The sequence below is a fragment of the Bos taurus genome, chromosome 10 (assembly GCF_002263795.3).
Source record: "Bos taurus isolate L1 Dominette 01449 registration number 42190680 breed Hereford chromosome 10, ARS-UCD2.0, whole genome shotgun sequence".
In the NCBI taxonomy this organism is placed as follows: domain Eukaryota; kingdom Metazoa; phylum Chordata; class Mammalia; order Artiodactyla; family Bovidae; genus Bos; species Bos taurus.
In genome coordinates, this window is record NC_037337.1 from 92,998,937 (window position 1) to 93,023,166 (window position 24,230).

Consider the following 24,230-nt stretch of genomic DNA (forward strand, 5'->3'; position numbering starts at 1 on the left):
GCCCTGCTTGATACCTTGACTGCTATCTTATGAGAGTCCTGGAGGCAAAAGCACCCAGGGAAGTCATGCTTGGATTCCTGATGAACAGAAACTGTGAGATAATAAATGTTTGCTGTTTTATGCTGTTGATTCTTGGATTAACTTGTTATCCAGCAGTAGATAATTAATGCAGTCCATTTCTTGCAGTCCACTTATGGGCTAGTACTGTAAGCCTGGAACAAACATGGAGAAGTCTGCTTGTGGTTATCTAGAGAATATCTGTTTTTGTTTTTTTCTGCCCCCCTTATCTGGTGGACAGGGTGAGAGACAGAACCTTGGATTTGGTCCCACAAGGCCTGGATCCCTTAACTGCCCTCTTGGTGTACGAGGCCAGGTCAATAAACAAGAGAAGCTCAGGAATAGTGACCAAATCAAGAGGACCCTTCAGGGGCTCAATGACACTGTGCCTCGATGTCGGACACGATTGAAGGCCCATCTCTGCTCCAGAGCCCCTCACGGGATTGCCTAAGACCTCAAAGACCCCAGGGCATTACAGGCTGGCTTCTCCCTCTGCCAGATTCTACCGTCTTCAGCTTCTCACAGTGTACCTCTCAAGAGCACCTCCAATAAGCCCTTTGTACACAGCTCCTCATCTCATTCCAAGACAGTCAAGACCAAGGGGAAGCAACCAGTGAGCTCTGCCACTCACTGCCATGAGCAGGAATGTGGACCCGTCATCAGATGTTGTTGCTCAAGAGAAGATGGATATGTAAGTGTGTAAGTGAATTATTCCAGTCTTTCCATATTGGCAGATAATTCAGATTCAAGGGAAAAAACATCTCTGAAGTGAAACAAAACACACCTGTGGGCCAGATTCAATTAATGGACCATGGGTTTGAGTCCTCTACTCCCCATATCTGCATGCATTTGATATCTCTGTTTATAGTGCTCCACCATGTGATTTCCCTGGAGGTTCGGTGGTTAAGACTTTACATTCCCAACGTAGGGCACATGGGTTTGATTCCTGGTTGGGAAACTAAGATCCTGCATGCTGCAAGGTGCAGTCAAAAACATAAATAAAAAACCACAAAAACCATACTGGTGCATCACTTGTTTAAGAGAAGAACTGGACATTTTGTGCATGAGTGGGAGTGGGGCAAGTGGGCAAAGCTGAGCTTTCTTTGGCTTGGGTGCCGTGTAACTGAGTCCTTCAATAACATGATTCCCATTTCCCTTTCCTTCTTTCCCTGCAAAATGTGCTGAACAAGTGGGCTTCTAACTTTTCTTGAATATGAAGAGTAGACATTCCCTTCTCCCATCATGTTTTTGATCCTCTTCCTAAAGGTGTCTGATACTTAGGGTGAGCAAACACCCTGTTTTACGTGTGTCTTCCCCATGTAATTCTTAATACAGCGATGTAATTCTCTCCTTTCCTCTCCCTGACATGTTCCCATGTGGATAATGAGTTTTGCCTCTGATGGGGGAAGGATGTACTGTTACCTCTCTGGATATCTTTTTTTCTTTCTCTGTGAATAAAACCTTTGGACTTTCAGGATAATTAAGATATGCTGCCTTCTAAAGAATGAAATTCATTAAAAGTAACATTTTTCTCTTGCAGGCTGACATCATCCCCGATGTCCCAGTGCAGCAATTTGACCCAGTACTACTTTCCAGGGGAATAGTTTTCACACTCACTTCACAGTTTAAACCAATTTGATTTCACTACTAATTTGCCTTATTTTAACTTGGATATGCTGAAGTAGTCCAGGCCGCTTCCAAGCACTTACCGCCTCATTAGCCGATGGCTGTAGTCTAATGACTTTCAGAGCAAATGAGCGCTTCCAGGGTGGTGGACGCCCGTGGAAATAGTTCTTTGCAAACTAAAGGAGAGGACGTCAGAATTGGATTTAATTCCACCCTTTGTTAGCTTTGGGATAGTTAGCATTTATTTAAATGAACTTGTAATTATTTTCAGATCGATAGGAAATTCCTGGGTAAATAGACTGAAACCATCACTTGGCATTTTGTCTAAGGCAGGTTCAGTTCAGTTCAGTGGCTCAGTTGTGTCCGACTCTTTGTGACCCCATGAAGCACAGCACACCAGGCCTCCCTGTCCATCACCAACTCCTGGAGTTCACTCAAACTCATGTTCATCGAGTCGGTGATGCCATCCAGCCATCTCATCCTCTGTCATCCCCTTCTCCTCCTGCCTCCAATCCCTTCCAGCATCAGAGTCTTTTCCAATGAGTCAACTCTTCGCATGAGGTGGCCAAAGTACTGGAGTTTCAGCTTCAGCATCATTCCTTCCAAAGAAATCCCAGGGCTGATCTCCTTCAGAATGGACTGGTTGGATCTCCTTGCAGTCCAAGGGACTCTCAAGAGTCTTCTCCAACACCACAGTTCAAAAGCATCAATTCTTCGGCGCTCAGCTTTCTTCACAGTCCAACTCTCACATCCATACATGACCACAGGAAAAACCATAGCCTTGACTAGACAGGTAGTATCATCTAATTCCCTTTGCTAGTGTTTTATTTAAGGGCAAGTATGAGAACAGCTTATAAGCCGTGAGTCATAGAAGAAAATCAGTTGTGGTAATTTGAGAAAGATTTTGCTATCTGGAAAGACAAGAGATGGTGATGAGGCTGGTTCTGTTTTTCTGCCATGAAGTGGTGTGCCAAGACTTTGTGATTGGTGCTATGGCAGCTATCTCGAAAGCATGAGGTTAAAAGCTTAGAGACAAAGAACCAACATGCGGAGGAGAATCTTGCAGAAGGAAGGAAAGAATTCAGGTGTTTGATAATGTTCTGAAACAGTTTCTCTACCTCTAGATCAGCTACTTCCAGACTTATTGTCCTGTGAGAAAGTGAAATGTCTTTATTGCTTAAGACACTCTTGATTTGAAATCTATCAAAATATCTCTGACAAGGTCCAAGGAAGCTCAAGGAACAAGATTATTTTGCCTGTAAGTGCCAGAATTTCCTGGATATTGATTTTCATATATTTCAGGTGACTTGAATCAGAATTGGAGAAGCCTTCTGAGCATCAGTGTTTCAAAGTCTTAGCTATTTAGATTAAGTTTCTTCACTGTTATGCTTCATAACTGAGCAGTGCCGCAGCTCTTCCTTTGACATACGGCAGGGGCATCGGTTAGACATGTCAGGTGACAGCATGGAAGTTTTAGCTTTGGTGCATTTTGCCTTCACGCTTCCCTTTGCTAATTATTCGTGCAATTAACATATATTTATTGAGCACTTGATATGTGTTAGGTTTGGGAATTTAGGCAGAAATGCTCCCCTCCTTCTTAGAACTTACATTCTAGTAAGGTTGTATAATTTCCATATTCATCTAGCCTTTTAAAAGAAATTTATTTATTAGATATGGACTATTTTAGAAGTCTTTATTGAATTTGTTACAATATTGCTTCTATTTTATGGGTTTTTTTTTTTTTTTTTGGCCATAAGGCACGTGGAGTCTATTGAACCCATGCCCATGGATTGGAAGGTAAAGTGTTAACCACTGGACTGCAGAGAAGTCCCTTATCTGGCCTTCTGATGCAGAATTCTAAGGATTCCCCAGATGTTGAGGTGCAAGAAAACTTCCTAGAATAGATGTGTGGCTCTTTAAAAATGTTAGTAGCAGGAAACTCTTTTTGTATTCCTTTTATTTTCTATGGTATTGGAAGATATTGAGATAGTGGTGAAATGTTGCATTGAGATTTTCTTATCATTGCTAAAGCCTATTCAAAAGAGCTATTCTGGAACCAGGATATTGTACGCTTTGTAGATGACTCATCTGGAGTTTTCAGATTAGTAATAGTAACAGGGGCTTCCCAGGTGACTCAGTGTTAAAGAATCTGCTTGCCAATGAAGGAGACGCAAGTTCAATCTGTGGGTCAGGAAAATCCCCTGGAGAAGGAAATGGCAACTCACTCCAGTATTCTGCTTGGGAAATCCCACGGGCAGAGGAGCCTGGCGGGCTACAGTCTGTGGAGTTGCAAAAGAGTCAGACACAACTTAGTGACTAAACAACAGCAATAGTAATAGATTAGTAATTAGAAATTGCTAATTTGGATTTCTTTATGTATGAAAAGTGAAAGTGAAGTCACTCAGTTGTGTCCGACTCTTTGCGACCCCATGGTGTGTGGCCTACCAGGCTCCTCCGTCCATGGGATTTTCCAGGCAATAGTACTGGAGTGGGTTGCCATTTACACACACATAAATACACATTCAACTCCCACCATAATATTCTCAAATAATCCAGGTCATCCATACCAAAGTGGGTGATGGTAACTCATAACAAGTTCTCCCAGCTTTTATGTTTGTATTGAATCAACTGTGAATCCTAGGATTCCAGGACTTTCATTGGGATGAAAGGGAAGTCACTGTACCTTGAGTGGGTCCTCCATGTTCATAAATGGGTAAGGACGATCAATTTGAGAGTTCTTGCGAAGCAACTCTACTTCCATAATCACCTGCGGTTTATTTGGATTTTCTGGATGGGTGAACCATTACTTACTGGTCCTAAAGTAGCCTCTCTTTATCATGAAATGAATGCATTGAGCTAGTGCGTTGTAGCTTTTTGCTGATTTGTCTCCTTCATATCTTAGATCCCTATGGGGCTGTTCAACCACCCAGCATTAATATTTATAGAGAGTGCTGGGTCAGACAAGGCTGGATCTTTGTTTGGCAGCTTTCTTTGGTGGTTTTGGTATTCTGTGGTACAAAAAAATATACTCCCTTATAGTTGTATTTATGGAAAGTAAGTTGATAGTGTTTTTTTTGATGTCTCCTTTGCTTTTCCACACAGTCTCCTTTTATTCTCCTTTGGTTGAAATTCTAATTAAGGTTATCTTCAAAAGTCCCTTTAGCAAAATTTGCTTAAAACAGGGGTTTATTTTTAGGCCAGTTTTCTCCATTTCTAATGCCAAACCAGAACAGTGATTGTGCTTACCTGTCTCCCAACTCCCTTTAAATGTCTAAAATAAACCTCTTGGTCTCCTTCTTCTATCATGGCCAGATTTTCCAATCTGTATTTCAAAAATGGTGCCTGGAATTGGTGACCATGACCTTGTTCCAGTACTTGTTTTAAGAAGCAAGTTATATTCTAGATCTTTGCCTAGCCTAATGGTTGGAGGCATGTAAATCAGCCTGTATTATTACTATTTTTTCAATTTTCCCAGGGAAACATTCATATTTATTTGTGGTCCTATGTTTCAAAAAAATTTGCTTCATTAAAAAAAATTAATCGGTTAGAGCCAATGGGGCAGAAAATAGCTTAGTCCTGTGATGAACTGTTTGCTATGTGTGTGGTTATAAAAACCTTTAAGGTAAATTTGAAACAGAAAACCAAGCAACAATCTGCACTGTTGTCTCAGCTGTGTCTAGGAACTAGATCCATGGATGGTGAATAGTGAAAAATATTTTGCATCATTAAAGTCTACTTTTTCATTTCTAAAATGTATACCCTTACTGTAAGATGCGACTATATCCATATGTGAAGGATGAACATTTTTCTGGACTTTTTGTAGATTTGATCAACCAGTTCATTAATGATATTAATTCTGTATTATATTAATTGATTGACTATCAGCTTCTGCCTCGGTGTGAATCTGACACTTGGACTTAACAAGGAGTGATAACCTACTTGTGCTTTAAGGAGTAGAAACCAATTGGAGCAAAAGTAACGGACTTCTTAATTTTAAAATATGCCTATTTCTGATGTGGAAATTAGTAATTCTTCTAGCAAAATTAGGACTTGACTTTGAGATGGTCTGATTACAAGCCTATTAGCCTTCTTCTCTATTCCTTTAAGACTTTCCCTCTCAGTTACTCCCTGCTGCTAAGATGATGTTAGTGCTAATAGCATTGTCCCTTAGGCAGACCCGAGTCCTCAGACCCAGCACTCCCATCTTCTCTCCTTCCCTGCCCCCTCCCTCTGTCTCCCTCCAGTTCTCCAAAAGCAGTTCTTGGTGAGGAGTGGAGAGGGTGGAGAGGCAGTATTAAATGCTTTGATTTCACAGACCTTCAAGCTCTTACTGGCAAGAGAGTTGAACAGAAATAATATTGTTTAAAACTTCTGTAAGTATAGTTCATTGACAAGAAGCTGAGAGACTTGAGTAACTCAAGATCAGATGTGCAAGGAATATGCATGCATGCTAAGTTGCTTCAGTTGTGTCCGACACTGTGTGACCCTATGGACTGTAGCCTGCCAGGCTCCTCTGCCATGGGATTCTCCAGTCAAGAATACTTAGAAAGATGGTAACAATGACCCTGTATGCGAGACAGCAAAGCAGACACAGATGTAAAGAACAGACTTTTGGACTCTGTGGGAGAAGGGGAGGGTGGGATGATTTGAGAGAATAGCATTGAAACATGTATATTACCACATGTGAAATAGATCACCAGTCCAGGTTGGATGCATGAGACAGGGCACTCAAAACGAGTGCACTGGGATGACCCTGAGGGATGGGATGGGGAGGAGGATAGGAGAGGGGTTCAGGATGGGGAACATATGTACACCCATGGCTGATTCATGTTAATATATGGCAAAAACAACTACAATATTGTAAAGTAATTAGCCTCCAATTAAAAAAAAAAAAAAAGAACACTGGAGTGGATTGCCATAGCCTCCTCTAGGGGATCCTCCTGACCCAGGGATGGAACCTGAGTCCTGCATCTCCTGCATTGCAAGCAGATTTTTTTTTTTTTTTTTGACTCCTGAGCCACTGGGGAAGCCCATGCGAGGAATATTGCTTCTTTATTCTTCTATAATACGACAGTATTTTTCCAACGTTCCTTCAGCTGTGTTCTCCATCAGGTGCAAGGTTAGGAGGATTTACGGGTTGCTGTGGCCTTGTTTGAGTGTGTTGGGGAGGGGGGGCGGCTTGTAGCCCTCCAGGTCATATGTCTACCCAGGAATCTGCTTAGATATACATCACCAGGTTTGGCCCTTGATTGTTAGTCGAAATAAGAGAGCTGTGCAGATGCACCTGATCTGGGCAGCAGAGCCTCTTCTCTGTTAGCAGCTTTAGGCTCTGTGCCATGTTTAATGCCAGTGATTATTCTGATGCCACTGACGCCAACTGGTACATAGGGTGATCTAAGAGCAGAATCCCGATACTCACTTGACTGCCCCCCACCCCCCCATCCGCATCCCCCTCCAGGGGAGTCTTGCTGAATGCAAACTGCTGTGCCAGGGAAGGAGGGCCCTGAGGGCCTCTTCATGGACTCCACCACCGTCTCCCCTGCATCTTTCCCGGTGGCTCTCGTTTCCTTTAGCCAGATATAGAGAAGTTCTCTTTGACATAAAAGCCCTGGTGACATGGTGCAAGAGAGGGCTTCCTAACCTAGCTCTCTAGCTGGTGTCTTTTCTTTCCCCACTTCCATCCCTGGGGTCTGGCTGTCTGGCCCAAGATGAAGGAGATGGGTGCTGACATAAAACTCTACAAAAAAGTATTCTCTTTTATAAATCATTTCTAGCTTGTGTTTATGCATTTTCCATTGTGTAGATAAGCCAAGAGTTTGTGTATCTTGTCAACCTTTCGCCTTTGCTGACTCCTTCACATCAGAACTCCACGGTTGAGTCGTGACTGTCTTTGGCACCAGACGTCACTAAGCTGGTTTTCTTCCCCGCCACTGGCTAGCCTGGTAGCTTGAGGGCTGCTTGCTGTTGAGATGAGTGATTCGTCCTTTTTCCCGACTGAGCAAGCTCCTGCAGTGCTCACAGAATCTGCCTTCCGAAAGTATGAAAAGGATTCAGTGTGGCCTGGACGTTGCATGCAGTGGTAGCCAGGATGGGAGCCTGCTCTTACAACTTCTTCCTCATCTACACCTTGGTCCGTGGATTCATGAAACAGTAGAGCTGGAACAGCTTAGTGCATATATTCTTAACAAACTATAGAACAGCATTTTAGAAAGATATTACATGCAGTGTTCTGATTTCTTTAATCATAGGTTAATTTTATCTGTAGGCATAATTAGAATGTGCTGTCCGGCTTCCTTCTCTCAGAGAGAAAGTTCATCCACATTGCATGTCTGAGTAAATCATTGCTTCCCTTTGCTGAGTAGTATTCTATGTGTGGCTGAACTACAATTTGTCAGTTCTTCTGCTGAGGGACATTTGATATAATACTAAAGTTTTCGGCTATTGTAAATAAATCTGCTATGAACATTCATGTTCAAATCTTTTTGTAGACATAGGTGTCCATTTCTTTCTTGGGTGTATATAGAAAGAAAATACCAAGAGTGGAAATGCTATGTCATAGGATACTCATATGTTTGACTTTTCTTTCTATTTTAGGTTAGTAGTTTCTTGATACTTTTCTCATCTGCAGTCCTTGCAATCCTGTTATTTCTGACATGCATAGTTGAATATATATTTCTCTAATGTTATATGAAATAAAGAAATTAACTGGATCTCTCAATCAAGGTTATTTACTGCTTCTGATCATTATGTTGAGACCTAAAGATATAGGATGATTATATGTCTGATTTGCTTATGCAACTCCTGGTTTATTTCTATTTTCTTGGTATGATTCATAATTGTGCCTCTTTAATCTAAGGCTACCCCTGTTTGTTCAGTAAGTTACATGTATACAATCAAATGTGCACAGTTAACTAAACATTTTAAATCACTTTGTCCTCCCCATGCCCCTTTTATGTAGGCAGCCACTAGAATGCCTTTAATTCTTTCTTTTTGGCAGCCGAGTGCCGTAGGTAAAAACAGACTCTGGAGTGACTTACTAGGTTTGTAATCATCTGTAAGCTGCTCTCTTTGCCTCACTTTCCTCATCTGTAAAAAGATGATAATAGTATGACTTTATTCATAGGATTGTTTTGATGATTTAATTAAATGTAGTGTCTGCAGCAGTGCCTATGCCATTCTTATTCATGTGCTATAAAAATGCTGCTTCTGAATGGATAAAGATGTGGTACAAAATACAATGGAATATTACTCAGCCATTAGAAAGAATGAAATAATGCCATTTGCAGCAACGTGGATAGACCTGGAGATGGTCATACTGATGAAGAAGTCAGGCAGAGAAAGTGAAATATCGTATGGCATCCTTATGCAGAATCTACAAAGAAATGATACAAATGAACTAATTTACAAAAGAGAAACAGAGTCACAGACTTAGAGAATGAATTTATGGTTACCAGGGGGAAGGTTGCGGGGAAGGGATAGTTAGGGAGTTTGGGATGGACAGGCACACACTGATGTATTTAAAATGGATAACCAACAAGGTCCTACTCTATTACCCAGGAAACTCTGCTCAGTGTTTTGTGGCAGCCTGGATGGGAGCGGAGCTTGGGGGAGAATGGATACATGTATATGTGTGGCAGAGTACAGTTGCTGTTCACCTGAAGCTATTACAGCATTGTTAGTTGGCTATGCTGCTGCTGCTGCTGCTGCTAAGTCGCTTCAGTCGTGTCCGACTCTGTGTGACCCCATAGACGGCAGCCCACCAGGCTCCCCCATCCATGGGATTTTCCAGGCAAGAGCACTGGAGTGGGGTGCCATTGCCTTCTCCGTAGTTGGCTATACTCTAACATAAAATGGGCTTCTCTGGTGGCTCAGTGGTAAAGAATCTGCTTCAGGGTTACCAAACCTGAAGATCAAACCTGAGAGATGCAGGTTTGATCCCTGTGTCAGGAAGGTCTCCTGGAGGAGGAAATGGCAACCCAAATCCAGTATTCTCACCAGGATAACCCCATTGATAGAGAAGCCTGGTGGGCCGCAGTCCATAGAGTCACAAAGAGTCAGACATGACTGAGTGAGCACAATATAAAAAATTTTTAAAAATGTTGCTTCTGATTCCCTGCTCTCTCACAGGTCATAGGTTTTGCTGAGATATTTTACTTCTTTTAGCTCCACACTTTTGTTAGTTTCAGCTTCGTTATGTGACTCTTCTGGCTTAAGAATTCTTAATATTGCAAATTCCTAATTACTCTGTCATTATCCATTCAAAGTTTATTGCCTACTGCTGTTTTCTCTCCTTGTCATTGTCCTTATCTTGCCATCTGTTCTGTTCACTTATTTGATTAGAGTCCTTTCCTAAGTATTTTCCTCAGTTGGGTTCTGTAGGTGATATGCTCTCAGAATCCTTTATATATCTGTAAACAGACTTCTTTCCTCTGAGTATAAGATTATTTTGTTGTAATCCTTTTCTCTCATTACCCAGATAAATATTATTCTCCTGTTTTCTAGCATCTAAAAATTACAGATAAAAGATTTTTTTTACATTGAAGTACACTTGATTTACAATGTCATGTTTGTTTCAGGGATACAACATAGTGATTCAGTTATATATACATGTAGGTATCGATTTTTTTAGATTCTTTTCCTTTATAGGTTACTACAGAGTATTGAATATCGTTTCCTGTGCTATACAATAGGTCCTTGTTGGTTATCTATTTTATATACAGTACTATTGTATGTGTCGGAGAAGGCAATGGCACCCCACTCCAGTACTCTTGCCTGGAAAATCCCATGGATGGAGGAGCCTGGTAGGCTGCAATCCATGGGGTTGCAAAGAGTCGGACACGACTGAGCAACTTCACTTTCACTTTTCACTTTCATGAATTGGAGAAGGAGATGGCAACCCACTCCGGTGTTCTTGCCTGGAGAATCCCAGGGACGGGGGAGCCTGATGGGCTGCGGTCTACGGGGTCGCACAGAGTCGGACACGACTGAAGTGACTTAGCAGCACTGTATGTATTAATCCCAGCCTCCTGATTTAGCTCTCCCCTCACTCTCCCCTTTGGTAACCATATGTTTGTTTCCTATGTCTGTAAATCTCTTTGCTTTTGTAAATAGGTTCATTTGTATCTTTTTAAAAATTTTAGATTCTGCATAAAAGTGATATCAAACGGTATTTGTCTTCCTTTGAGTTACTTCTCTTAGTATGACAGTCTCTAGCTCCATCCATGTTGCTACGAAAGGCATTATTTCATTTTTTTTAATGACTGAGTAATATATATTGCATATATTTCACATCTACTTTATCCATGTATCTGGCAATGGACTTTTAAATTGGTTCCATATCTTGGCTCCTCTAAATAGTGCTTCAAATCAAATACTAAAAAATTTGATGCTAGTTTTTGTATTAATTTGCTAGGGCTGACATAACAAAGTATTGCAGACTGGTTGCTTACTTATTAGACGTTTGTTTTCTCATGGACCAGAAGAAGTTCGACATCAGTGTGTTGGCAGAGTTGATTCTGAGGCCTCTTTCCTTGGCTTGTAGATCACTGTCGTTTCCCTGTGCTTCACCTGATTTTCTGTCTGCCTATGTCTGTATCCTAATCTTCTTTTAAGGCAACTGGTCATAGTGGATTCGGGCCTAATCTATAATGCCACTTAATTTAATTGCCTCTTTAAGTATAGTCACATTTTAGGTACTGGGGGTTGTAATTTCAGCATATGAATTTTGGGGTAACAAAATTCAGCCGATAACAGTTTTATTCTTTTTCCTTTTGTCAGGGCTCCTCTTTCTCCTCCTCTTCCTCTCTCACTGTGTCTCCCTCTCTCTCCCATTACCCTTTCCTCCATCTCCTTTTTCCCTCTTTCCCTTCCTCATCACTCTGGAACTTAGCCCTTCAAATCTGCAGGATCAAGTGTTCCCACCAGGAATACTTCTTTGCTATTTTTGTCTATCTTCTACCTTTTCCTTTTTCTTTTTCTGAAACTCCCATAACTTGGTCATCTTTTAAAATCTTATCCTTCCTGTATCATATCTACCTCTAAGTATATTTCCTCTATGTTGTGAGATATTTATTCTAATTGATATTCCAAGTTACTAATTTAGCTTTCAATAATGATAATCCTGTCCTTAGATCAACATTTTCTCTTTATAAATAGGAAAGCTACTTTGTCCTCCAGGAGTCCAGTGTCCCTTGAAAGTATGTAATTGGAAACTTGTTTTCTTCAGTGTTGGGATTGCTAGATTTCCTTGGGTGCATTGTTCATTTCCTTTGCCTGTGCTCTACTTATTTTCATTTTCTTTCTTTCTTTCTTTTTTTTTTTAAGACATTTATTGTTTTAATTTTTGGCCATGCTATGTGGCATTCAGGATCTTAACTCCCCAACCAGGGATTGAACTTTCACCCCCTGCAGTGGAAGTGAGGAGTCTTAATCACTGGACCCCCAGGAAAGTCCTAATCTTAGTTTTCTCCCATCCAAGTACTAGCCAGGCCCAACCTTGCTTAGCTTTGAGATCAGACGAGATTAATCTTAGCTTTCTAAGGAGGACTTTGAGAGTGGCAAGCCCAGGGGCGTTGGTTTGCATGGCAGCACTTGTAGCTAAAATGGTAAAGAATCTGCCTGCGATGCAGGAGACCAGGGTTCGATCTCTGGATTGGGAAATTCCTCTGGAGAAGGGAATGGTAATCCACTTCAGTGTTCTTGCCTGCAGAATCCCATGGACAGAGGAGCCTGGAGGGCTATAGTCCATGGGGTCGCAAAGAGTTGGATGTGACTGAGTGACTAACACACACACACTTGTTCCTTCTCTGTGGATTGAGGGTGTAGCCAGCGGTGAGCAATGGGTCCTCTCTCGAACAGCAGGAGAAAGCTTCTTTGCTCTCTGATTTCATTGGTGCAACCACTGCAAGTCCTCGAATCAAGAAGAAACCCAGTCCACCTGTGTGTGCTTTACAGCTCTTCATGGAAGAAGAAGTCTGCAGATTTCCCCAAGGCCACACAGAGGGGTTGGAGCCCCTTTTCTTCTTTGGATGCCATGGATTTCTTCAGTTCAAGCTCTGTCAAGGAACGTGGGGTCCAGAAACGTGCTCCATGTGTCTTGGCTTTAGGTTTGCAGGATTCCCTTGGAATCACGAGGGAAATTGTCCTGTACATGTGCTATCTTCTATGACCTCATCAGATGAACCCCAGGCTTCAGATCCATTTTATGTGATCAATCATCCTGATGGTCTCTTAGCTTGTGTTTTTCTAAAGAAAGCTAGACTATGGTTAGGTTAAAACTGGGAATGAACAACAGCTGGAATTCACTTTAAGACCACCATAGACTCTGTGCTGAATCTGAAAGCTTTCATCTTAACCTGTGTCAAAACTTTCTACTTCTTAGAATTATGTAAGAATATTGATTATGTATTCTTTTCAGTACTTATGACATTCATCTTATATTTTGTAGACACATTGATAGCAGTTATTTAGATTTAATTTCATACATTTATGGTTTCAATGTCAATCATCATCAATCCTACTGTCTGCCTTTTTTTATTTTTCAGTGACAGTTAAACAATTCTTGAAATCTTTATTTTGGTAACTCTTGTAAATTGGTAAATCTTCTGAAATATGAGTGATTAATCTTAATTAAAAGATTAAAAGTTAAAGTGTTAGTCACTCAGTCATGTCTGACTCTTTTCAACCTAATGGACAGTAGCCTGCAAGGCTCCTCTGTCCATGGGATCCTCCAGGCAAGAATACTGCAGTGGGTTGCCATGCCCTTCTCCAGGGGATCTTCCCAACCCAGGGATTGAACCCAGGTCTCCCGCATTGCAGGCATATTCTTTACTGTCTGAGTCACTAGGGAAGTCCCAATTAAAGATGAAAAATACTTAATCATTTGAGGCGCTGCAAATTTTAAGACATCTTCACTCCTTTACTCCCTTCCATTACACCTTGCTTTTCATACTAGAATCATAACATTTGTGGTTTTAATTCTTAGATCACAATCTATTTTCAACAAAGCCTTATAGATGTTTTCCTATTTTCTTTTCACCGGGGCAGATCTAGATTTTGTGGAGTCTGAAGCATACACAGTTTGAGGGAACCTGTTCGAGAAAAAGAATATAAAACCAGGAACATAAAGCTAGTTATGAAAGTTAAGACTTATTCAGAAAGTCATCATGCAAGTGTTGGATCTTGAAGCTTAAACTTTATTAACTTCATGGCCAACTTGTTTTTATTTATGGCACTTTATCTTGTGAAGGAGAAGTCTGAAGCTGCTTTGATTTTGGTTGCTTAGTGGTCAACATTTCACTCTTCTGCTGAATGCTACTGAGTTTATTTTCTTTATGTTTGAAATTTAAGATTGTCGTGGGATATATTTAGATTTTGGTCTCGTTTAATCCGTGTTATCTGATATCTGGTGAATTTGCAGATCTTTCATCTCAGGAAAGTTTTCTCCCACCATATCTTTAATCTTTTCTTTCAGTAAAATTTGTTTCTTTTTTTTTCCAGTGAACTTTTTGTTGAATCTTTTATTCTCTGCCCAGAGCTATCGTCATCATTGTTATCCTTTTTACTTTCTTCTTTTTGCATTTGGGCAAGCAAATTTGTCATCTATTTTGCTTATTTTCCTTAGCATCAGCTTACTATTTCTAATGGATTTTAAAATTCTAGTAGAATTATCATTTTGTCAATATTCTATTTTATATCACCTTGTTCTAATTTTTATTCCTTCCTGCCTCTCATTCAGTTCCATTTTCATCTCTATTGAGGGTATTAATTTTTTATCTTTTGTTTCATAGAGTATACATATTTTATTGCAAACATAAAATAAAGGCTAAGTTTTATTTACACTTCCTATCATAAATATTTTTCAAAGGCAAATTTTTCCTCTGCCTTTGAGTGCATAGTCCCTTTTTTGCATATTACGGAATCTCTCTATTTTATATATAAATTTATTCATATTCATAGAATGAATAGGTTATATTCAGATCTGGCATTTCCTTTTAAAAAGTACTGTTTATTTTCCACTAGAATGTTGTGAAAATCCTTTTTGATCTTAAGTTGTAGGGCTGGCTACCAGTTTGGGAACTCATCAATGTTAAGAAAGAGAGAGGGACTTTTGTTTATATAGAGATTTTCCTACATTTGATTAAGGACTTTTGTGTTTCCATTTCCTTTCTGGTGTTGCACCTGCCCCATCAGGCAAGACTGGTTTGATCCAAACCCTGGATCAAAACCAGGGTTTGATCCCTGGTTGGGGAAGTAAGATCCCACACACCACAGGGCAACTGAGCCCATCTGCCACAACTACAGAGCCCACACCGTTGCTACTAGAGAAGCCCAGACGTGCAACAAAGACACAGCACAGCCAAAAAGTAAGTTAATTAATCAAAAAAAGACGTGTCATCAGTACTTCTATAGGCAGTAACCTGGGTAAAGCCCACCTCACTGCAAATAGTGATGTAAATTTGAAATAAAGTATAAATTCAGATTTATAGATGGGTACCAGAAATCAGTAAAGGAAAACTTAGGAATCCCCTGGAAACTTTTGACTCTAGTAATAGAATTAGAGTGACTATTTAGCCCTGATTGTGGTACCTAACCCAGGCTTCTCAGGCGGCGCTAGTGGCAAAAGAACCCACCTGCCAATGCAGGAGACATGAGAGATGTGGATTCAGTCCCTGGGTTGGAAAGATCCCCTGGCACAGGGCATAGCAGCCCACTCAGTATGCCTGCCTAGAGAATCTCGTGGACAGAGGAGCCTGGCGGGCTACTGCCCATAGGGTTGCAAAAAGTCAGGCACAACTGAAGCCACTTAGTATGTACCCACATGGTACTTGACCCAGAAAATAGCACTCTGTTATGACTTCGCATGGTTAGTTTCAGGTTACTTTTATACACTGTAATGGTCGATTTCTCTCCTACTGAGCATCCTCTAAAATTCTATGGCTCTCTCTGTGGGACTGTGACCTCTGCTTGTACACACCGGTTTGGGTGTTTGAGAACCCGAATCATGACAAGCAATTCAGTTTCTGCCGTGCACTTCTGTTGTGGAATTGTGCTTAAGAAAAACATCTACAGATCTGTGATAGTGTATGTGAAGAAAGAGGGACGATGAAAAAGCCTAAAGGGATTTATCAGAGGTATTCCAAGAAAAATGAAGAAAACAGGCAGGACATTTTTCTCTACTTATTCACTGATGAATGTAAGAAGTTTAGAATTGAGATTGTGACCCGTTCTCTTCTTTTATTGCCATTGCAAAGGATGTTGAGAGCGTGTGCTTTCAAAGGAAATCTTAGATCCTAATTTCAGCCTGCACAAGCAAACCTTACTACTAGCCCTTGTCTATTATTTGCTTTGTACAATTTGCTGCTCCTCGAACCTCCAAGTCCCTTTCCTTTGTCCTGTCGCTTCTCTTTAAATGTATCCTCTTTTGTCCAAATGGTATAAAAGCCTCCAAACTTAGTTCTTTCTTTGGGGATTTTTCTCTTATTTCCGTGAAGTCCCTTGTGCCACATAAAACTTCTAACATCAAATGCATTCACGAGCCTTCTCTCCTGTTAATCTGTCTATTGTCAGTTTGTTTCACAGACACACCCAGAGAACCCAGAAGGGTATAGGAGAATTTTCCTCCCCTGCAAGTTGTTTAAACAATTCCAAGAGTCAGATCAGAGAAAGATGGCGCATCGTTGTCCAAACTGGCCTGGGAACTTGTTGAGATCCTAGTTGGCCAGCTTGGGTCACGTCCGCCTACCACAGATACACCAAAGCATCCTCTCGAGCATTGGGTTGGGCCTGAGATGGAGCCCTGCCTTGATTGCATTGGCTGAGAGGGGGGTAGGGCTATTGAGAGAATAGAGAATGGATACTTGGGAGGCCAACAAAAGATGTCCAGTCTGCTATGAAAAAAGTGTAAGTAGGGAGAGTTCTTGGAGAAGGCAATGGCACCCCACTCCAGTGCTCTTGCCTGGAAAATCCCATGGATGGAGGAGCCTGGTAAGCTGCAGTCCATGGGGTCGCTAAGAGTCGGACACGACTGAGCGACTTCACTTTCACTTTTCACTTTCATGCATTGGGGAAGGAAGTGGCAACCCACTCCAGTATTCTTGCCTAGAGAATTCCAGGGATGGGGGAGCCTGGTGGGCTGCCATCTATGGGGTTGCACAGAGTCGGAGACGACTGAAGCGACTTAGCAGCAGCAGCAGCAGGGAGAGTTCTTCCCCAATTCAACCTGCTCGTTCAGCTTTTACTGTGGTTTTGCAAACAGAGGATCAAGGGATAACTTAATAGTGACCTCCAAAAGTAAGTAATATTAAAAATTAAAGATGATGAGGGCCTATCACTTTCCATGTCTACCTAGGACAGAACTGACCACAGTTGGGGACAGGGGAGTGACATGAAGTAATGAAGAGCTTGGGGCGACGGGGAGTGGCTGTCCATGAACTGGACCATTCCAGGCAGTGAAGTGGCGGGACCCAGCCATCCCCAGATCAGATGAATTCTGATCAGGTTTAATGGTGCTCAGACTGTGGGAGTGACAGTTTCCGTTTGAGTCGAGCTCTCTGTTTTATCTCCTGTCCCATTTTTTAATGCTTCCATAGGGCCCTCTCACTTTTTATAAATTATATGCCTCATTGTATTTGAGTTCCTCCTGCTTTTGACAGCTCTGTGGCTTCCAATTTTGCTTCTGCTGCTTTGATTATTATTCCTGATTTGGTTGTTGATGAGACATGTGGTTTGCTTCAATTAGCTCTGTCACTCTAACAAATGTGTGTGTCTCGCAAGTGTCCTAATTGAAGTTGGGGGGTGGGGGGGGTGGAAATTACAGGCAATTACGACCATGCCATCCTCCGCTCTCACCGCTCTTTTCCCCTCATCATCGGGGCGCATTCTTCTGTATCTCCATTTTGCAAGCACATTGAGCAGCCTCTGTCTTTAAAATCCCATTAATTTTTGCAGAACACGATACTGCTGCTGTCTCAGGGTGTCATACGTTAGCGCTCCAGAAACCCCATCGCTTTCATTTAGTTTCATCAAGTATCGTCTCCTCTCTGCCAGTTTCCACCATGTTTCACGTTCATCCTGAGATGGAAGGCTACCTTTACCGCCTCGTGTGGTCTGGATTCCCCAGACCTGTGGCCTCATCAATTCAGCCTCCTCTCATGTGGGCTTATATTTGGTGCACTTCAATTCAACGCTCCACAGGTCTGTTGAGCATCTGAGACCACTTGAAGTGCCAGGCAGCGTGCTAGGAGCTGGGACTACGAAGATGGTTAAGCACAATGAGGTGAAGACGACAGGGGATGGGGAAAAAAAATGGCCGGATTTCTGAGCCTGACGAGCTGTAGATTTAAATCCCACGCTATCTGTTTGGCCTTGGGCAAATCACTTAGCTGCTTTTTTTTTCATCTGTTAAAATTATGCTAATAATACTTACCTGGCAGGGTTGTTGTGAAGATTGCAGATAATGTATGCCAAGTAGCTAGCTGAGTGCCTGCTGTACCTCAATAAATGGGAGGTATAATTATTATTATGAATAAGATGCAGCGTACTTAAGGAACTCACCATCTACTCACAGAGAGAGAAGAGTAGATTAACTTGAACAGTATATTGTTATATGCACAGTAATGGAAAGATGTCGGCAGTCATGGAGTAGTCCCTGGGGTTCTATATGCCCTCTCTTGAGCTCACCTTCCTGTCCTCAGCCACTTCCTCATGCCTCCCTCCAGTCTCCAACGTGCTTCAGCCACCCAGCCTCTCCGCTTCTCAGTCTCTTTGCAATCATCCTTTTGTTTCCTATTCCCACAAAGCTCCTCTTCCAGGTCCCTACATGCTGGCTCTTTCTCATCATTTAGGTTTCAGCTAAAGTGTCACCTGCTGAGGAGAGTTTCCATAACCATCCAATCTAAAGAAGCCCCATCCCTTCACCTCTAATTATTTTTTTTTTTACTCTGTTTTGTTTATGTGCTAAGTCACTTTAGTCGTGTCTGACTCTTTGTGACTCCCATGGACTGTAGCTCGCCAGGCTCCTCTGTCCATGGGGTTTTCCAGGCAAGAATACTGGAGTGGGTTGCCTTTTCCTCCTCCAGGAGATCTTCCCACCCCAGGGATCGAACCAGTATCTCTTAGTTCTTCTGCAACGGCAGGCAGGTTCTTTACCACTAGCGCCACCTGGGAAGCTCCACTAGCAAAACAAAACAAAGCCCCAGTTTTGTTTACTTTATAGAACTTCTCTGTGATGGTCTAGTTTGGTGGTTTTGATGTTTATTTTCTGTTGCTTCCCTTCAGGATGTAAATGCCATGAGGGCAGAGAGCATTTCTGTTTTTGGTCAGAGTTGTATTCTCAATGTGGTTGAGGACGAAATTCTCAGCCACGGCTGCAATCTAGAGCAAGTACAGTAAGTGTTCAGGGAATGAGCCGTGGTAGGGAGAAATGAGGAGGAGACTTCAAAGAGAAGGGTTTAGCAGTGGTGGGTCTGCACTTTGCTCCTGCTGCTGTTTCTGTAATTGACAAAAGCCCACTGCCATCTACACAGATGCCATCATGGGTTCCTGGGTCTAAGACAAGAGGCTGAAGTCAGGGGAGGTTCACAAGGTGGTATCTAACTTTGTACTTCTCAACCTGGTTCAGAAAACTGGATTTAAGTATCTTTTTTAGATAATCTCCTATTTGAGTTTGAAATGTCTGAATTTTTGTTCCTGGACCCCAAGCAGATTCTGGGTAGGGAAATGGTCAAGGCACCAGATGGTGGCCCTTGATAAATCTCCATGGAAATATGTCTTTTATTGTCCCTTTTCCTATGGCTTCCCAGTGGGAGGTGGGGATATTTGTAGGAATAAGGTAGAATAGGCATTTGGATTTTTGTGTTGTTGTTGTTCAGTCACTCAGTTGTGTCTGATTCTTTGAGACCCTATGGACTGCAGCACACCAGGCTTCGCTGCCTTTTACCATCTCCTGGAGATTGCTCAGACTCATGTCCATTGAGTTGGTGATGCTATCCAACCATCTCATCCTCTGTCGTCCCTTTCTCTTCCTGCCCTCAATCTTTCCTAGCATCAGGGTCTTTTCAAATGAGTCAGTTCTTTGCATCAGGTGGCCAAAGTATTGGAGCTTCAGCTTCAACATGAGTCCCTCCAATGAATATTCAGGGTTGATTTCCTTTAGGATTGACTAGTTTAATCTCCTCGCAGTTGAAGGGTCTCTCAAGAGTCTTCTCTAACACCACAGTTCAAAAACATCAATTCTTCAGCTTTCAGCCTTCTTTATGGTCAAACTCTCACATCCATACATGACTACTGGAAAAGCCATAGCTTTAACTACATGGACCTTTGTTGGCAAAGTAATGTTTCTGCTTTTTAATATGCTGTCTAGGTTGGTCATAACTTTTCTTCCAAGGAGCAAGCATCTTTTACTTTCATGGCTGCAGTCAACATCTGCAGTGATTTTGGAGTCCAAGAAAATAAAGTCTATCACTGTTTCCATTGTTTCCCCATCTATTTGCCATGAAGTGATGGGGCCGGATGCCATGATCTTAGTTCTTTTGAATGTTGAGTTTTTTTTTTTTTTTTTAAATCATTTATTTATTTTAATTTGGCTGCACTGGGTCTTAGTTGCTGCATGTGGGATCTAGCTCCTTGTCCAGGGATCGAACCCAGGCCCCCTGCATTGGGAGCACAGAGTCTTAGCCACTGGACCACCAGGGAAGTCCCGAATGTTGAGTTTTAAGTCAGCTTTTTCACTCTCCTCTTTCACTTTCATCAAGAGGTTCTTCATTCTTCTCTTTCTGCCATAGAGGTGGTGTCATCTGCATATCTGAGGCTTTTGATATTTCTCCTGGCAATCTTGATTCCAGCTTGTGTTTCATCCAGCACAGCATTTTGCATGATGTACCCTGCATATAAGTTAAAGTAAGCAGGGTGAAAATAGACAGCCTTGATGTACTCCTTTTCCAATTTTGGAGAAGTCCGTTGTTCCATGTTCAGTTCTAACTGTTGCTTCTTGACTTGCATACAGGTTTCTCAGGAGGAAGGTGGGTAAGGTGGTTTGGTATTCCCATCTCTTTAAGAATTGTCCACAGTTTGTTTTGATCCATACAAAGGCATTAGCATAGTCAATGAAACAGAAATAGACATTTTTCTGGCATTCTCTAGCTTTTTCTATGATCCAGTGGATGTTGGCAATTTGATCTCTGGTTCCTCTGCCTTTTCTGAATCCAGCTTGAACATCTGGAAGTTCTTGATTCACGTACTGTTGAAGCCTAGCTTGGAGAATTTTGAGCATTAGTTTGCTAGCATGTGAGATGAGTACAGTTGTGCGGTAGTTTAAACATTCTTTGACATTTCCCTTTCTTTGGGATTGGAATGAAAACTGACCTTTTCCAGTCCTGTGGCCACTGCTGTGTTTTCCATATTTGTTGGCATATTGAGTGCAGCACTTTAATAGCGTCATCTTTGAGGATCTGAAATAACTCATCTGGAATTCCATCATGTCCCCTAGCTTTGTTTATAGTGATGTTTCCTAGGGCCACTTGACTTCACACTCCAGGATGTCTGGCTCTAGCTGAGTGATCACAGGTCATTATCTGGGTCATTAAGATCTTTTTTAATATAGTTCTTATGTATATTCCTGTGTATATTCTTGCCACCTCATCTTAATATATTCTGCTTCTTTTAGTTCTGTACGATTTTTGTCCTTTATTGAGCCCATCTTTGCATGAAATGTTCCCTTGGTATCTCTAATTTTTTTGAAGTGATTTCTAGTCTTCCCCATTCTATTGTTTTCCTCTATTTCTTTGCATTGATAATTTAGGAAGGCTTTCTTATTTCTCCCTTCTATTCTCTGGAACTCTGTATTCAAATGGGTATATCTTTCCTTTTCTCTTTTGCCTTTCTTTTCTCTTCTTTTCTCAACTATTTGTAAGGCCTCCTCAGACAACCATTTTGCCTTTCTGCATTTCTTTTTTCTTGGGGATGGTTTTGATCACAGCCTCCTGGATCATGAAACTCTGTCCATAGTTGTTCAAGCAATCTGTCTATCAGATCCAATCCCTTGAATCTATTTCTCACTTCCACTGTCTAATCATAAGGGATTTGATTTAGGTCATACCTGAATGGTCTAGGTTTTCCCTACTTTCTTCAATTTAAGTCTGAATTTTGCAACAAGGAGTTCATGAGTTCCTTTGGGTTTTTGTGAGGCCAAGTTATTTAGCTTGAGTCATGGACTTCTAGAAGTAAGTGCTATTTTTTTACAACTAATTAAGTTGGCCCTCCAAAGCCTTGGGTTCTGCATCTGTGGATTCAACCAATCGTGAAATAAAATATTTGTTAAAAAAAATATTTACTGTGCTCTGGGGGCTATTTGCATAGCTTTTGTATTGTATTTTCAATTGTTTACTTTGCATTTACATTGTATTAGGTATTTTAAGTAATCTGGAAATGATCTGAAGTGCAGTTGACTCTTGAACAGCACAGTTTTGAACTGTGTGGGTCCAATTATACAGAGATTTCTTTCACTAATACTCTAGTACTATACTATCTGAGCTTGGTTGGATCTGTGAGTGTAGAATCACAGATACTGAAGGACAACTGTGTAGGGGAATATGCCTGAGGGCTGTATGCAAATACTGTACCCCTTTTCTATAAGGGATTTGAGCATCTATAGATACTGGTATCCAAAGCAGTCCTGAAACCCTACAGACACGGAGGGCCAACTGTATTTCTGTCCTAGAATCTGAGTCAGGTTCAGAGCGATAAGGCATTATGAAGTCCTAAGTCGTGTTTCTAAAAACATGTGAACTTGATCAAAAGTGAAGATTGAGAAAAATGTAGAGGACTCAGTGGGAATTTATTCCTTCTGTTGGAAAAACAATGCAGAGGGCAAGAAGCACACGTCAAAGCTCCCAATACACCGAGGGGGGCCAGTCACACCCTGTTCCTATAGAAAGGATGAGCTTTTGTTTGAGCTCCATCAAAGCTTGCAGCTTTCTGAGGCAAAAATATCTGCAAGGCATCCACTTAGCTTCCAATCAAGTGGTTAACTAAGACTTTATAGTTGCTTCATTGGTGCTTCTGGGGTTTCTCACCACTCAGTCAGAATTTTAATTTGCATCCAGATATATTTATGTTTTCTCTTAACTGTCTCTCTCCATCTCAATCCAAAAAGGAGCCTGAAGACTTAATGCTACTTAAGTTTTATCTTTATATGATTACATTTAAATGTAATTTCAGTCCTTATTATGATACAGGAGAAACAGATAGGGCTGAAGGACTGAATCTAATTCATCGCAATTCATCTTTAGGCCTTGGCAGTGTCAGAAGCTCATACAATCTATTTTAAACTGTTAGTCCTTTTGACACTTATAAGCCTACCTTGGCTACATAAATTGAAGCTCAGAAATAGAAATTTGTTTATTCACATACAAGAAAAGTTTTTTAGATGAGTCATAGAAGCACATTTAAGAGGAATATTGTTTTGCTTATTAAAATGGACTCAGATATCATAGTATTTGGATTATAATTAGCTTCCATCAGAATATTCATATGCAGACTGTAGGTGGTGAGCGTTTAAGTGGTTGAGACTTAATTTCCATTAGCAGATGTTGTCAGTGTTGGGATCTTTAATGATGTCATGGGTACTGCCTTGAGCCTGCATGCTCTATATTTGGTACAAATTGGGTTGTTCAGGACAATTTCCCATATCATGACAGTTTCCCCGGTAACTATACCTGTGCCTCTTCTATTTTTTTTGGAAGCAGACCTCAACCGTTAGGTGATAGGCATCAATACATGAGCTAAAATGAGCCAGGAATAGTGCTCAGTCTTCTTTAGTCTGGGCATGGTCATAGTCTGGCCAATATTAGCCCATCATGGGGTGCTCTTTCAAACATAGGCTGGGAGAGAAAGACACTTTTGTCTTTGAGTCAGGTACTTGTTCGAATGTGAGTCCATTGGTCTGGCCAGTTACATTTTTAGCACAATGAGGAGGAAGTCTGTTTGCATGAAGAGAAAATAAAGACTCCAGGGAGAAGCAGAGATGAGAGAGCCAGCCACACTTGAGTGCCTGCTCTGCTTGTCCCGGCCACACCCTTGCCTGTGCAAGGCACAGGAGCAAGTATTTTTTGTTTGCTTTGCTTAAGTCAGTTTGAGTGGGGACTTCTGAAAAATAATCAAGAAGTCCTTCACTAGCATAAACCTATTTCACACCAAAGTGGCAGTAGGGACAAGGGTTGGCATACGTTTCCCATGTGGAGAAGGAAATGCCAACCCACTCCAGTATTCTTGCCTAGGAAATCCCACAGGCAGAGGAGCCTGGCAGGCTACAGTCCATGGGGTCATGAAAGAGTCAGATGTGACTTATCGACTAAACAACAACATCCTTCCCACAAAGTCAACATGGTAGAAAACAATTGAAATTTTGATTAGGATAGAGGAAGTGAAACACAGACCCAGTTAGAAACAGAGATGCAAAACTATGGCCTCCTTACAAAAATAATGAGGGCATAGAGATGAGAAACTAACATCTCCTGAGAGATGGTAAGGACTCTCAGAAGAGGATCAAT